The 15332-nt window shown below is 43.0% G+C and overlaps 1 long non-coding RNA gene across 1 annotated transcript in view; it reads right to left on the minus strand.

Annotated features, from left to right (window-relative positions):
* Positions 1-14088, minus strand: part of LOC139356887 (uncharacterized) — a 32736-nt gene extending 18648 nt beyond the window's left edge. The window contains exons 1-2 of the long non-coding RNA XR_011609400.1: positions 13471-14088; positions 3011-3107 (exon numbers count right to left, since the gene is read on the minus strand). This is a non-coding gene — a long non-coding RNA (uncharacterized lncRNA). The remainder of the gene's footprint in view (positions 1-3010; positions 3108-13470) is intronic.
* Between the last annotated feature and the right edge of the window lie 1244 nt (positions 14089-15332).

Consider the following 15332-nt stretch of genomic DNA (forward strand, 5'->3'; position numbering starts at 1 on the left):
TGCTCACAGGACACACCCGCAGGCAGAGGCGGACGGAGATAGGAGAGAGAAACATGTCACAACAGATGCAGGCAGAGGGATGGAGGAACGAGCCGGGGAAGATGGAAAAGGCCACAGTGAGACCGAAGAGACGGGAGAGAGAATAATAAGCACAGAGAAAGAGCGATGGGGAGAGGCAGTGGAGAAGCCACAGATGCCGGAGCATCAGGGCTGGGAGCTCGCACCTTCCCCTCCCCACCCCCCGCTCCACTCCACCACCTCCTGACTCTGCTCACAGCAGCCTGAAATGTAAGCCCTGAGTGGAGAAGTTAATTCTCCCAACTCCAGCCGTCAAGATGCACTCTGCATTCCACCCGCATGCCCTTAGCGACACAGAGGTGGAGGGGGATGCATCTGCACCTAGCACAGGTTTCTTCTCCTCTTGTCTTAGTTTTGAACCACTGAAAGGAGAGAGACCTGCCCAGCATTTGGTCATCAAGCCCACGCCCAGAGCCGCATGGTTATACCTGCTGATTTCTGAGCCATAGGCAGCTGGAGGTGGGTACAACCCACAGCCCCCCAACAGGCACCCACAGGGTACCCACCAGGGACAAGATACAGCCCCTGCACTAGGGACCCTCCACGTGGGAGGCAGACAGTCCTGGGTCCACATGTCCCTTACTGGTCCCTACCTGTGATGACTCACCTGATCTCCCTAAGCCTGCACGTCCACCTCTGTGAACTGGGATGGTCATGTCTACCTCATAGGTTGCTGGGAAAAATCAAAAGTGGATCCTGGTGATGCACATTACACAAAAACTGGCATATAGTAGGTGTTCAATAAACATTGACTTTCTCTAATTGGGAAAGTCTGGGAAATACAGAGATAACAGCAGAAAGTGAAGGGTAGCCACAAGACTATTCAGTCCTTCTAGTTGAGTCACAGGAGACTTTGATGGCTTTTGAACCAGGTCTTGAATGTAGGGAATATTTTAAAGTGAGAGATGGAGACGGGAAAAAGGGGGAGCTCTCTTGGCAGACGGATTGGAGTGCACAAAGGCGGGGAGGCGGGGATGGTCTCCAGAGTAGAGACCTGCCTAGTTTAGTTAGAGTGGAAGATGTGTGGACATGGGAGTGATGATCTAGTACAATATTCACATTTCTTGGATGGAGAAACTGAGGCCTAGAAATGTTAAGTGACTTGTTCAAACCCACATATCTAGCAAGTGTCTGATCCATCTCTTGAATCCAGAACTCAGTGACTTGGGGATTCTCCTCTTTACCAAGCCAAGTCAGCCCCTTGCAGGTGAAAGCAGAGACCCAGACTGAAGGCATCTTGGGTCTTCAGAAGTTTGGTATTTTTCTAACAGCTGAAGTCCCAGAAACTAAGCCTCAGGCAGGAAAGTAGGTAGCAGTTCCTGACTACAAGTGTCAATGTCTGCCAAGCCTAAGCTTTGACTGTAGATGCCACTGAGGTGGGGCAAGGGAACCCCACCAGGCCTGGGGGTTCAAAGGTGGGGCTCCACTTCTGACTGGGAAATCCTTCATTAGACATGGGTGAGGTCCTGGAAAATGTCCCATGAGCCTCTGGGAGTTTTCTGGCCTCGGGTAAGAGTTGGGGTTATTAATCCGTGACTTAGGAATGACAGGGTACGATTCAAGGAGATCGAAACCCCTGAAATGTAATCAAATTTAATATTACAAATACATATATAATTCCTAATTATATAACTCTAATTATATTCCCATATACCTTCTAAGGAGGGTAGGTGCTGATACATGAGGCCCTTCATTCTTCCGGCCACTTGGATGGGTTTGGACGCACACTCAAGGAGTAGGAGCAGAGAGCTGGAGCTCCCAAAGGCCACCAATGAAGGAGAGCAAGGACAAAGAGCAGTGACGGGGGAGAATACCACCATCATTACAAATCAGGTCACAGAGGGTGAATTGGCAGTGACTTGAATCAATAATTCCTAGATCTGGGCCAGGTGCAGTGGTTCATGCCTGTAATTCTAGCACATTGGGAGGCCAAGGTGGGAGGATTGCTTGAGTCCAGGAGTTTGAGGCCAGTCTGGACAACATAGTGAGACCCTGTCTCTACAAAAATGTTTTTAAAAAATGATCCAGGTGTAGCGTTGTGCACCTGTGGCCCCAGTTACTCAGGAAGCTGAGGTGGTAGGATCGCTTGACCCTGGGAGGTTGAGGTTGCAGTGAACCATGATCATGCCACTGCTTGACCCTGGGAGGTTGAGGTTGCAGTGAACCATGATCATGCCACTGCTTGACCCTGGGAGGTTGAGGTTGCAGTGAACCATGATCATGCCACTGCACTCCAGCCTGGGTGACAGGGTAAGGCCCTATCTAAAAACTAATAATAATAATAATTCCTACATCCGAGGTAGGAAAAGAAACCCCAAGAAGGTAGCCTAAATTTTATTTTTATTTTATTTTATTTTTTTGAGATGAAGTCCCATTCTTGTTGCCCAGGCTAGAGTGCAATGGTGCAATCTTGGCTCACTGCAACTTCTGCCTCCCTGGCTCAGGCGATTCTCCTGCCTCACCCTTTCTAGTAGCTGGGATTACAGGCGTGAGTCACCATGCCCAGCTGAAGGTACCCTAAATTTTATGATTATATGTAAGCGCACGTTTTCCTAAGGGGAAGATCCATAGTTTTCACCAGATTCTCAGAGAGATCAGTATTAATCAGGATAGGCTAGTGTTATGCTATAGTAACAAACAGCCCCAAATCTCACTGGCTAGGAGTTTATCTCTATTTCTTTATCTCTCACAAACTGCACTGCAAATCAGGTGATTCTCCAACGCTGCTGTCTTCCATGTGTTAACCCAGTTATCCAGGTTGCTTTGATCTTATGTCCCAACCATGTCAACATGCTGCTTCCATTATCTCCAACAAAGAATAAGGGAAAGCTGGAAGATCCTGCAGGGATTTTTCACTGCTTCAGCTCAGAAGTTTCACATGTCAAGTCCACTCACTGTCAATTGGTCAGAACTAGTCATAATGTCTGCCTACCTGCAAGGGAAGCTGGAAAGTATAGACTGCCATGTATCCAGGTAGGAGAGGAGAGCTGGATATTGATGAACAGTGGATATGACTGGGACCTCCTCTCCTTTAAAAAAATAAGTTAGGAACACTAAGGTTAGAGTAGTGAGTCCCAAAGTCTGAGTCATAGACTACCTTAATCAACACTATTCTGAAAGCTTTGGGGAGAGGCACATTCCCAGGCCACCAGCTTGGAGAGTTATGTTCTGTGGTCCAGGAATCTGTGTTTTTGACAAGTCTCACAGACAAACGTGCAGAACAAGTTTGGCAACCCATAGAGTAGACGGTCCTCTGGTCACAGCGCTAGGAGTTGCCTCAGAGAGCATCCTGGGTTGGCATCTTTAAAAAAAAACTTCCAGGCTTCTGGTTCCAAAATAGCGGTGTCGTAGCAAGCTAGTTTCACTCCCCCACCATAGAAAACCGGAAACAACTAGACAGCACTGAGATTATTGCCAGCAATATCCCAAAATTCACACATAAAGAGGCGACAGCTCCCAGGGCCACAAGAAGCGAAAAAACTCTGAGCAGATGCTAAGAGAATCGGACTTCCATATCCATAACATCCCTCTCCCAAACTGCCCAGCACCAAGTGCACGGAAAATTTCTCCATGACTCTCATTTTCTACATCAGAAAAAGTGAGATTGAAGTAAACCCACCATCTTTGGTTTCTTTGGTTTCCTAGCAGAAGATGTGTCCCTGCCTCAATCCATGAGAAGTCTCAGGAATGCCTGAAGAGAGAAATATCCCTGCAAAGAGTCAGAGACAAAGAGGGGAGGCAGGACTACCATCCCCAATTCTGGAACCTCTGCTCAGTAACTCGGCCAAAGGAAATGCCAAATCAGAGTAGCCATTAAGCAGTACCATGCTGTAGGAGGTTCATTCCACAGGTTCCCTGGGCATGAACCCCTAGCCAGGCTTCCTGCGCTACTGGGGTATTCCCCTTTGGGACCTTCCCCGCATTCAGTAAAGGCAGCGCTCTAATTGCTTGTTTAGAACCAAGGCAAGCATGTGCTTAAGGCGCCATCTAGTGTCAAAAACGAGGCAGCAACAGAATGCGGGAAAAAATAAAGAAAGTCAACAGGTAAATTACAAACTCTCTGACAAGCGTGTCTAATAAAAACCAAAACAAACCAGCCAGAAAAGACTGCAAAAAAATAATCCTTCAACGAAAAGACATAAACATATATCCACAATAAACAAAAGCAAAAAAGAGAACCATGACCTATTCAAACATACAAAGCAAGGAACCAGTGACTGACCCTAACAAGACAGTGATGTGTGAACTCTCTGACCAAGAATCCAAAATAGTAGTTCTTAAAAAACTCAGTTGTTGTGGGAAGTCAGGGACCCTGAACGGAGGGACCAACTGAAGCCGCAGCAGAAGAACATAAATTGTGAAGATTTCATGGACATTTATTAGTTCCCCAAATTAATACTTTTATAATTTATTACACCTGGCTTTACTGCAATCTCTGAACATAAACTGTAAAGATTTCATGGACATTTATCCCTTCCCCAATCAATACTCTTGTGATTTCCTATACCTGTCTTTACTTCAATCTCTTAATCCCATCATCTTCATAAGCTGACGATGAATGTCAACTCAGGACCCTGTGATGATTGTGTTAACTGCATAAATTGTTTGTAGAGCATGTGTATTTGAACAATATGAAATCTGGGCACCTTAAGAACAGGATAACATCGATTTTCAGGGAACAAGGGAGATAACCTTAAAAGTCTGGCTGTCTGTGGGCTGGGTGAAACAGAGCTATATTTCTGTTATTACCAAAACCAGGTAAGATAAATATCACTGAATTCTTTCCCCAGTAAGGAATATTAATAATTAACAGCCCTGGGAAAAGAATGCATTCCCAGAGGAGGCCTCTGAAATGGCCCCTCTGGGGGTGTCTGCCTTATGCAAATATAGATACGAATGAAACACGGCCTAGTCTCCTGCAGCGCACCCAGGCTTGCTAGGATTAGGAAATTCCAGCCTGGCAAATTCTGGTCAGACCAGTTATCTGCTCTTGAACCTTGTTTATCAGTGACAATGCATGCACAGCTAGACATGGAAGTTCATTACTGATTCTAGTTTTGCCCTGACCTTGTGAAATCGCCATGACTTCCTGCCTTGTGATCTTTTTTCGCCCTTGAAGCATGTGATCTCAGTGACCCACACCCTATTTGTGCACTCCCTCCCCTTGGAAAATTGCTAATAAGACTTGCTGGTTTTATAGCTCAGGGAGCATCATGGAACCTGCCGACATGTGATGTCTCCCACGGACAACAAGCTTTAAAATTTCTCTCTTTTGTACTCTTTCCTTTTATTTCTCAGACCAGCCAACACAGAGAAAATAGAAAAGAACCTATGTGAAATATCAGGGGCTGAATTTCCCCCGACACTCAGTGATCTCCAAGATAACACAGAAGAGTAATTCCAAAATTTATCAGAGGAATTTAACAAAAAGATTGAAATTTTTAAAAATCAAACAGAAACCTTGGAACTGAGAAATACATGTGCCCAACTGAAAAATTCATTAGATGGTCTCAACAGCAGAATGGATTAAGGAGAGGGAAAAAAATCAGTTAGCTTGAAGATATGCTGTTTGAAAAATAATCCAGTCAGAGGGGAAAAACAAAGAATGAAAAAGAATGAAGATCACCTACAAGACATGGAAAATTATCTCAAAAGACCAAATCTAAGAATTATTGGTGTTCAAGGGAGGGAGCTGAGCAAGAGCAAGAGGTATAAAGCTTATTCAAAGAAATGATAACAGATTGGGAGGCCGAGACGGGTGGATCACGAGGTCAGGAGATCGAGACCATCCTGGCTAACACAGTGAAACCCCGTCTCTACTAAAAAATACAAAAAAACTAGCCGGGCGAGGTGGCGGGCGCCTGTAGTCTCAGCTACTTGGGAGGCTGAGGCTGGAGAATGGCGTGAACCTGGGAGGCGGAGCTTGCACTGAGCTGAGGTCCGGCCACTGCACTCCAGCCTGGGTGACAGAGCGAGACTCCGTCTCAAAAAAAAAAAAAAAAAAAAAAAAAGAAATGATAACAGAAAACTTTCCAAAACTTGAGAAATATATAAATATCTAGCTCCAGGAAAGTCAGAAGACACCACATAGATTCAACCCAAATAAGACTACCTCAAGACACATATTAATCAGACCCTCAAAGGTCAAGGACAAAGAGGGGGTCCTAAAAGCAGAAAGAGGAAAGAAGCAAATAACAAAATAAACTGCCATCCAAGAATATAGTATCCAGCAAAGTTATCCTTCAAATATGAAAGAGAGATAAAGACTTTTCCAGACAAACAAAAGCTGAAGGAATTCACCACACCCAGACCCATTTTACAAGAAATGCTAACAAGAGTTCTTCAATCTGAAAGAAATAAAACTAACATTCAAATAGAAAACACTTGAAATATAAAACCCAGTGGTAAAATTAAGAAACCCAAAATACCCTAATACTGTAATTGTGGTGGAAATGAATTATGAAATCCACTCCTAACTCTATTGTGAATCCCAAAAGATAAATCTATCAAAAACAATAATAGCTACAGCAACCTGTTAAGATATTCACAATCTAAAATGTGTAAATTGGGACAACATAAAGTCAAAATTAGGGGGTGGAGTTGAAGTGTAAAGGTTTTTCCCATTTGTTCTTTCTTCGTTTCTGTTCTTTCCTATGTGATCTAAGAGAGTTGTCATCTCTTCAAAATAACTTGTCACATCTATTAGATGGTTTTATAAGCCTCATGGTAACCACAAAGCAAAACACCTACAATAGATTCATGAGATATAAAAAGCAGTGAATTAAAATGTACTATCAAAGAAAACAATTTCATTACAAAGTAAGACAAGGAAGGAAAAGATTTATAAAACAACCAAAAACCTAGCAACAAGATGGCAGTAGTAAGCCCTTACTTATCAATAATAACACAGAATGTAAATGAATTTAATTTTCTAACTAAAAGGCATACAGCAGCTAAATTGATAAAGAAAAAAGACCCAACTTTGTACTGCCTTAAAAAAAAATCCACTTCAGGCCAGGCAAGTGGCTGATGCCTGTAATCCCAGCACTTTGGGAGGCCAAGACAGGTGGATCACCTGAGGTCAGGAGTTCAAGACCAGCCTGGCCAACATGGTGAAACCCTGTCTCTACTAAACATACAAAAAAATTAACCAGGCATGGTGGCACGCTCCTGTAATCCCAGCTACTCAGGAGGCTGAGGCAAGAGAATCATTTGAACCAAGGAGGCACAGGTTGCAGTAAGCTGAGTTCACACCACTGTACTCCAGCCTGGGTGACAGAGTGGGACTCTGTCTCAGAAAGAAAAAAAAAAAATCCACTTCACCTATAAGGACACACATAGACTGAAAATGAAAGGGTGAAAAAAGATATTCCATGCCACTGGAAACCCAAAAAAGAGCAGGAGTAGCTATATTTATATTGGATAAAATAGACTACAAATCCAAGACTAAAAAGAGGCAAAGGGCAGGGCGTGGTGGTTCACACCTTTAATCCCAGCACTTTGGGAGGCTGAGGCAGGTGGATCATGAGGTCAGGAGTTCAAGACCAGCCTGGCCAAGATGGTGAAACTCTGTCTCTACTAAAAATACAAAAATTACCCAGGCACGGTGGTGGGTGCCTGTAATCCCAGCTATTCAGGAGGCTGAGGCAGAAGAATCCCTTGAACCTGAGAGGTGGAGTTTGCAGGTTGCAGTGAGCCAAGATCACGTCACTGCACTCCAGCCTGGGCATCAGAGTGAGACTTCGTCAAAAATAAAAAGAGGCAAAGAAGGTTACTATAAAATGATAAAGGGGTCAATTCAGCAAGATGACATAACAATTATAATTATCTGTGCACCCTATACTAGAGCTCCCAAGTATATAAATTAAACTCTGATAGTTATAAAGGGAGGGACAGGCTGCAATACAACAATAGTAGGAGACTTCAACACCCCACCCCCAGTAATAGACAGATCATCCAGACAGAAAATCAACAAAGAAACGTTGAAGTTAAACTACACACTAAACCAAAAAGACCTTACTGACCTTTACAGAACATCTCACCCAGCTGCTGCAGAATACATATTCTTTTCATCATCACATGGAACATTTTCCAGAATAGATTATATCTTAGGCCACAAAACAAATCTCAACAAATTTTTAAAAATTAAAATCATACCAAGTATCATTTATGACTGCAATGGAATAAAACTAGATATCAATAACAAGAAGAATCTTGGAAAAGACACACAAACACATGAAAATTAAACAACATACTCTTGAACAACCAATGGGTCAATGAAGAAATTAGGAAGAAAATTTTTTAATTTCTTGAAAAAAATGAATGGCCGGGCGCGGTGGCTCAAGCCTGTAATCCCAGCACTTTGGGAGGCCGAGACGGGCGGATCACGAGGTCAGGAGATCGAGACCATCCTGGTTAACACGGTGAAACCCCGTCTCTACTAAAAAATACAAAAAACTAGCCGGGCGAGGTGGCGGGCGCCTGTAGTCCCAGCTACTCGGGAGGCTGAGGCAGGAGAATGGCGTAAACCCGGGAGGCGGAGCTTGCAGTGAGCCGAGATCGTGCCACTGCACTCCAGCCTGGGTGACAGAGCCAGACTCCGTCTCAAAAAAAAAAAAAAAGAAAAAAGAAAAAAAAAAAGAAAAAAATGAAAATGGAAATATACCTAAATCTATGGGATACAGCAAAAGCAGTACTAAGAGAGAAGCTTACAGCAATAAACATTTATATTTAAAAAGCAGAAATAAACAACTTGTAATGGTTAATACTGAGTGTCAACTTGATTGGATTGAAGGATACAAAGTATTGATCCTGGGTGTGGCAGTGAGGATGTTGCCAAATGAAATTAACATTTGAGTCAGTGGGATGGGAAAGGCAGACCCACCCATAATCTGGGTGGGCACAATCTAACCAGCTGCCAGTGTGGCTAGAGTATAAGCAGGCAGGAAAATGTGAAAAGAGAGACTGGCCTAGCCTCCCAGCCTACAACCTTCTCCTGTACTGAATGCTTCCTGCCCTTGAACATCGGACTCCAGGTTCTTCAGTTTTGGAACTTGGACTGGCTCTCCTTGCTCCTCAGCCTGCAGATGGCCTAGTATGGGATTTTGTGATCCTGTGAGTTAATACTTAATAAACTCCCCTTTATATATATCTATCCTATTAGTTCTATACCTCTAGAGAACCCTGACTAATACACAACCTAACAATGCATCTCAAGGAACTAGAAAAGCAAGAACAAACCAAACCCTAAATTAGTAAAGGAAAGAAATAATAAAGATAGAGCAGAAATAAATGAAATTTAAACAAAAAAAAAATACAGAAGATCAATGAAACAAGAAGTTGGGGTTTTAAAAAAACAAAAAAGATAAAAAATAGACAAAACTTTAGCTAGAATAACTAAGGAAAAAAAGATAGAAGACCCAAAAAAATAAAATCAGAACTGTAAATGGAAACATAATAACTGATACCACAGAAATACAAAGAATCATTTGTAACAGTACAAAGACTGCTACAGACAACTATGTGCCAATAAATTGGAAAACCTAAAAGAAACAGATAAATTCCAGGACATATGTACCCTACCAATATTGAACCATGAAGAAATAGAGAATCTGAACAATCCAATAATGAGTAACAAGATCAAGGACATGAGTTTCCCATCCAAGAAAAGCCCAGAAGTTGATGATTTCGCTGCTTGCTGAATTCTACCAAATATTTAAAGAAGAACTAATACCAATTCTACTCAAACTCTTCAAAAAAACTGAAGAGGAGGGAATACTTCCAAACTCATTCTACATGTCCAGCATTACCTTGATACCAAAACCAAAGACACAACAAGAAAAGAAAACTACAGGCCAATATCACAGATGAACAGAGATGTAAAAATCCTCAACAAAGTACTAGCAAGCTGAATTCAACAACATATTAAAAAGATCATTCACCATGATCAAGTGGGATTAATCTCAGGGCTGCAAAGATGGTTCAACATACACAAATCAATAAACATAATACATCACATTAACAGAACCAAGAACAAAATCCATATGCTCATTCAATAGATGTTGAAAAAGCATTTGATAGTATTCAACATCCTTTTGTGAGGAAAACTGTCAACAAGATCAGTATAGAAGGAACACACCTCAAAATAATAAGGGCCATATATCACAAACCCACAGCTAAATCACACTGAATGGGAAAAACTGACAGCATTTCCACTAAGATCTGGAACAAGATGCCCACTTTCACCACTTTTAGTCAACATCACACTGAAAGTCCTGGGCAGAGCAATTAGGGAGAAGAAATAAGGGCCATCCATAGGCCATTGAAAACCACCTATGGGGGGGGAAAAAAAACAAAAAAATAAAGGGCATTCAAATTGGAAAGGAAGAAGTCAAATTCACCATGTTCACAGATGGCACAGTTGTACTTAGAGAAGCCTAGTGACGCCCCCTAAAAAACTGTTAGAACTGATAAATTCAGTAAAGTTGCAGGATACAAAATGGACATACAAAAATCAGTAGGATTTATATATGCCAACAGTGAACAACCTGAAAAAGAAATCAAGAAAGTAACTCCATTTACAATAGCTACGAAGAATATAAGATAACCTAGGAATCAATTTAACCAAAGAAGTGAAGGATCTATACAAGAAAAACTATAAGACACTGATGAAAGAAACTGAAGAGGACACCAAAAAATGGAAAGGCATTGCATGCTCATGGATTAGAAAAATTAATATTGTTAAAATGACAATACTACCTAAAGCAATTTGCAGATTCAATGCAATCCCTATCAGAATACCAAGCACATTCTTCACAGAAATTCCAAAAACAATCCTAAAATGTGTATGGAACCACAAAAGACCCTGAATAGCCAAAGCAATCTTAAGCAAAAATACCAAAGCTGGAGACATCACACTACCTGACTTCAAAATATACTACAAAGCTATTGTAACAAAATCAGCATGGTACTGGCGTAAAAACAGGCCCATAGAACAAAATTAAGAAGTCAGATATAAATCCACACACTTATAACTGACTCATTTTCAACAAAGGTGCCAAGAACATTCAGTGGGGAAAGGAGTCTCTTCAATAAATGGTGGTGGGAAAAAAACGGGATAACCATATGCAGACTATACCCCTATTTCTCACCATTCCCAAAAATCAAATCAAAATGGATTAAAGACTTAAATCTAAGACCTGAAACTATGAAACTATCAGAAGAAAACAGTGTGAAAACACTCCAGGACATTGGTCTGAGCAAAGAATTTTAGTGTAAGATCTCAAAAGCACAGGCAACCAAAGCAAAAATAGACAAATGGATTACATCAAGCTAAAAAGCTTCTGCACAGCAAGGAAAACAATCAGCAAAATGAAGAGATAACCCACAGAATGAGAGAAACTATACGCAAACTATTCATTTGACAAGAGACTACAGAATATATAAGGAGCTCAAACAACTCAATAGCTAAACAAATAAATAATCTGATTTTAATTTTAAAAGAATCAGATTCTTCTTTTTGTCTTAAAAGAAGATATACAAGTGGCCAGTAGGTATATGAAAAAATGCTCAACACCACTAATCTTTAGAGAAATGTGAGTCAAAACCACAATGACATATCACCTCACACCTGATCAAATGACTATTATCAAAAAGACAGGCTTGAGACTAGCCTGGCCAACATGGTGAAACCCCGTTTCTACTAAAAATACAAAAATTAGGCCGGGCGCAGTGGCTCACGCCTGTAATTCCAGCACTTTGGGAGGCCGAGACGGGCGGATCACGAGGTCAGGAGATCGAGACCATCCTGGCTAACACAGTGAAACCCTGTCTCTACTAAAAAATACAAAAAACTAGCCGGGCAAGGTGGCGGGCGCCTGTAGTCCCAGCTACTCAGGAGGCTGAGGCAGGAGAATGGCGTAAACCCGGGAGGCGGAGCTTGCAGTGAGCCGAGATCCAGCCACTGCACTCCAGCCTGGGCAACAGAGCGAGACTCCGTCTCAAAAAAAAAAAAAAAAAAATTAGCCAGGCATGGGGGCGCATGCCTGTAATCCTAGCTACTCAGGCGGCTGAGGCAAGATGATCGCCTGAACCTGGGAGGCAGAGGTTGCAGTGAGCTGAAATCGCACCACTGCGCTCCAGCCTGGGCAACAGAGCCAGACTCTGTCTCAAAAAAAAAAAAAAAGGACAACTAATAATGGATGCTGGTGAGATGCGGAGAAAGGGGAAAACACACACTGTTGGTGGGAACGTAAATTAGTACATGCACTGTGAGAAACTGTTTTTTCCTCAAAAAACTAAAAATAGAACTACCATATGATTCAGAAATTCCACTACTGGGTATATGGAAAAGAAAGGAAACCAACATAATGAAGAGAATAAGCATGCCCATGTTTATTGCAGCACTATTCACAATAGCCAAAATATGAAATCAACCTATATGCCCATCCACAGGTGAATTAATTTTTTTAAAAAGTGGTACATATACACAATGGAATAGTATTCAGCCATAAAAAATGACATCCCATCATTTGTAGCAACATGGACAGAACTGGAGGTCATTACGTTAAGTGAAATAAGCCAAGCACAGAAAGACAAATATCACATGTTCCCACTCATATGTGGGAGCTAACAAGGTGCGTCTTATAAAAATAGAGAATAGATTGGTGGTTACCAGAGGGTGGGAAGAAGAGGGGGGATGAAGAAAGGTTGATTAATGGGTACAAATATACAGTTTGGTAGAAGTAAGACCTGGTGTTTGATAGATCAGTAGGGTGACTACAGTTTGTGATAATCTATTGTATATTTCCAAATAGCTAAAAGAGCATAATTCAAACATTTTGAGCAGAGAAAAAGACAAAGGAAGAGGCAAATGTCTAACCCTGAATATTCCAAACTGCATCCCCAGGAGATCTGATTACCTGGTATTTTCCAGGGCAGTGGGGCTTTAAGATGCGGGATACTCAAAGTACATCAAACAGCCCCATTATGACCAATTCCCTCTTTGCTGTTGTTTAATTTCTCCTGGAGAATAAGATTGGAAAGGCAGTGCTAATTTAATTTGCCAGAATGAATAAAGATAAGACAGTAACAGAGGGTGATGAAGCACTGGGAACACATAATTCATATCCCCGAAACCCAGTCTCCTTCCATCACAACTGCCTTCCCCATGCTGCAGCTAATTAAGCCAGAATGATGGCAGTTAATTATTTTCCTCTGTAGCTAGGGAAAGCTGGCTTCCCCGGCCAGGCAGTGGGCATGAGGGGGTTTGTAAAAGGGAAAATCAGATTAAAAGGAGGAACAGGGGCTTGTGGATCCCCTAGGGGCTCACAGATCTCCCTTACGGGGAGGGAGGTGGCACTTAGATAACATGTTCATTAGCTAAAAGTTCACCTGTCAATCCTGGTCTCTGGAGTCCAGTACTCCTGGAAGATGCATACGGGTGTATGTGAAAGTGGGTTCATCATTAAGCCCAATACTAGGTAGTCTTGTCAGGCTGGGTCCAGAACATAGAATGGCGTTCACAGGGACGGCATCACTATGACCTAGGCAGGCATCCCTGTGTGCAAAAAGGCTTTTCATCCATGCACGCAGGGGTGTTGCTCATCAGAGAGAAAAAAAGAGTAGCTTCATGGTACATGTTGAGGTCCTCATTGGTAGAAGAACACATGGGTATACTTGGACACTGGTACAGCCCTGTACACATGAGTATGACATAATTAGAAACACCGTCTGTATTCAGACAGCCCTGAGGGTCCCTGCCCCACTGCTAACTAGTTGCACGACCCCGGTGAAATTGCTTCTGTAAGCCTCCGTGACTTTGTAGAGTAGGGATAGTCATAGCACCCGCTTTATGGAGTTTTGATGAGGACTAAGAGAAAGTGCCTGAAAGAGCCCAGCTCAGCGCCCAGCCCATGGGAAGGGCTCTGATCATGAGTTATGATCCATGTTATAGTATCATGATGATCACATGGCTTCTCCTTTCTGAGTGCAGGTGGAGGGTGGGCCCTCTGGGCTATTCATGCACTTCATAGAGAGTTGTATTTATGGCCAGAGGAGAGACCTTCCTGTCATGTCCGAGATGCTTTTTTGTGATCCTCCTTTGTGACTCAGATAATGAGGACTTGGTGCCTGGCTAGGAGGGAGGGAAAGAAGGTGAAGAGCCAGCCACTCCTCCAGGGCCAGGAAATTTGGACTTTATGGAAAGCTGGCAGTCTGCTTTGCTGAAATTGAAGGCAATTTGCAGCAACACAAAAGGGTGCATTAGAGAGGGAGGGTCGGGAGCCCCAGCAATGGGAGACTGGAGGCTGGAAAAGAAGGGAATGAAACTGGCCCAGAGAAGAGCAATTTAGAATGCAACCAAAGCACGAACACATCTGCCAGGGACCGGGGTTTCCATTCACATGGAATGAAGGACCCATGAGGCAGGTGCCTTGTCTGGCTGGTGGAGCAGGGGAAGGAAATCTCCACAGGGGCCAAGTCTCGGTGGGCTGGGCTTTATTTCCTTTTTCATGGAGTCCAAAATGAGAACAGCTGGTGTTGGGCCTGGGATTAGACTTAGATAAGGACTGGGATTTTTTTCTTGGCTGAGGGAAAAAGTAGAGTCACAATCAAAGATGAAGGGGGTTTGGAGCTGGAAAGGTATCGGCCCAAGAGTGGATGCTGGCTGCGAGCGGGAGTTTCAGGGAGTAGGTAAGACTGAGGACAGTGGATGATTCCCAGCAAAAGACTCAGGACTGTGAAAGGGGAGGGTGGGATGTGGCTCCAGGTTTGTAAGGAGCCTAGCAACTTAAAGGAACAGGAGCCTGGATGGCAGTACCCCCACCCCAACCCCAGCTCACCGTGGGTTTCTGGGACCCCTTGGGAGCCCAGAAAGTCCCAGGTGGAAGAAATGGAATAAAATTCCACTACTCCAGTTTGGAGAATCATAGAGTACTGGGGATGAGAAAAGTCTTGGAAATGACCCAACCCATAACCATGCACAGGAAATTCCAAGGGCTAGAGATGGGCAGTGACCTGACCAAAGTCTCTGCAATAGTTTAGATTTCTTTCAGCAAATATTCACTGGCCTCCCTCTTGAGGCAGAGTATATTTATCTACCCTACTGATGTAGAAAAGCTTGCCCATGTGACTTGTTTGGGCCAAGAGAATGTGAGTGGAGGTGACAGTTGCCAATTCTGAGCCAGGACCTGAAGAAGCAGCCTGTGGTTCTGCTCACTCTCTTGGCCTGGTGCCATTTTCAATGAGAAGAACAC

Source organism: Macaca nemestrina, chromosome 1 (assembly GCF_043159975.1).
Source record: "Macaca nemestrina isolate mMacNem1 chromosome 1, mMacNem.hap1, whole genome shotgun sequence".
Lineage (NCBI taxonomy): Eukaryota > Metazoa > Chordata > Mammalia > Primates > Cercopithecidae > Macaca > Macaca nemestrina.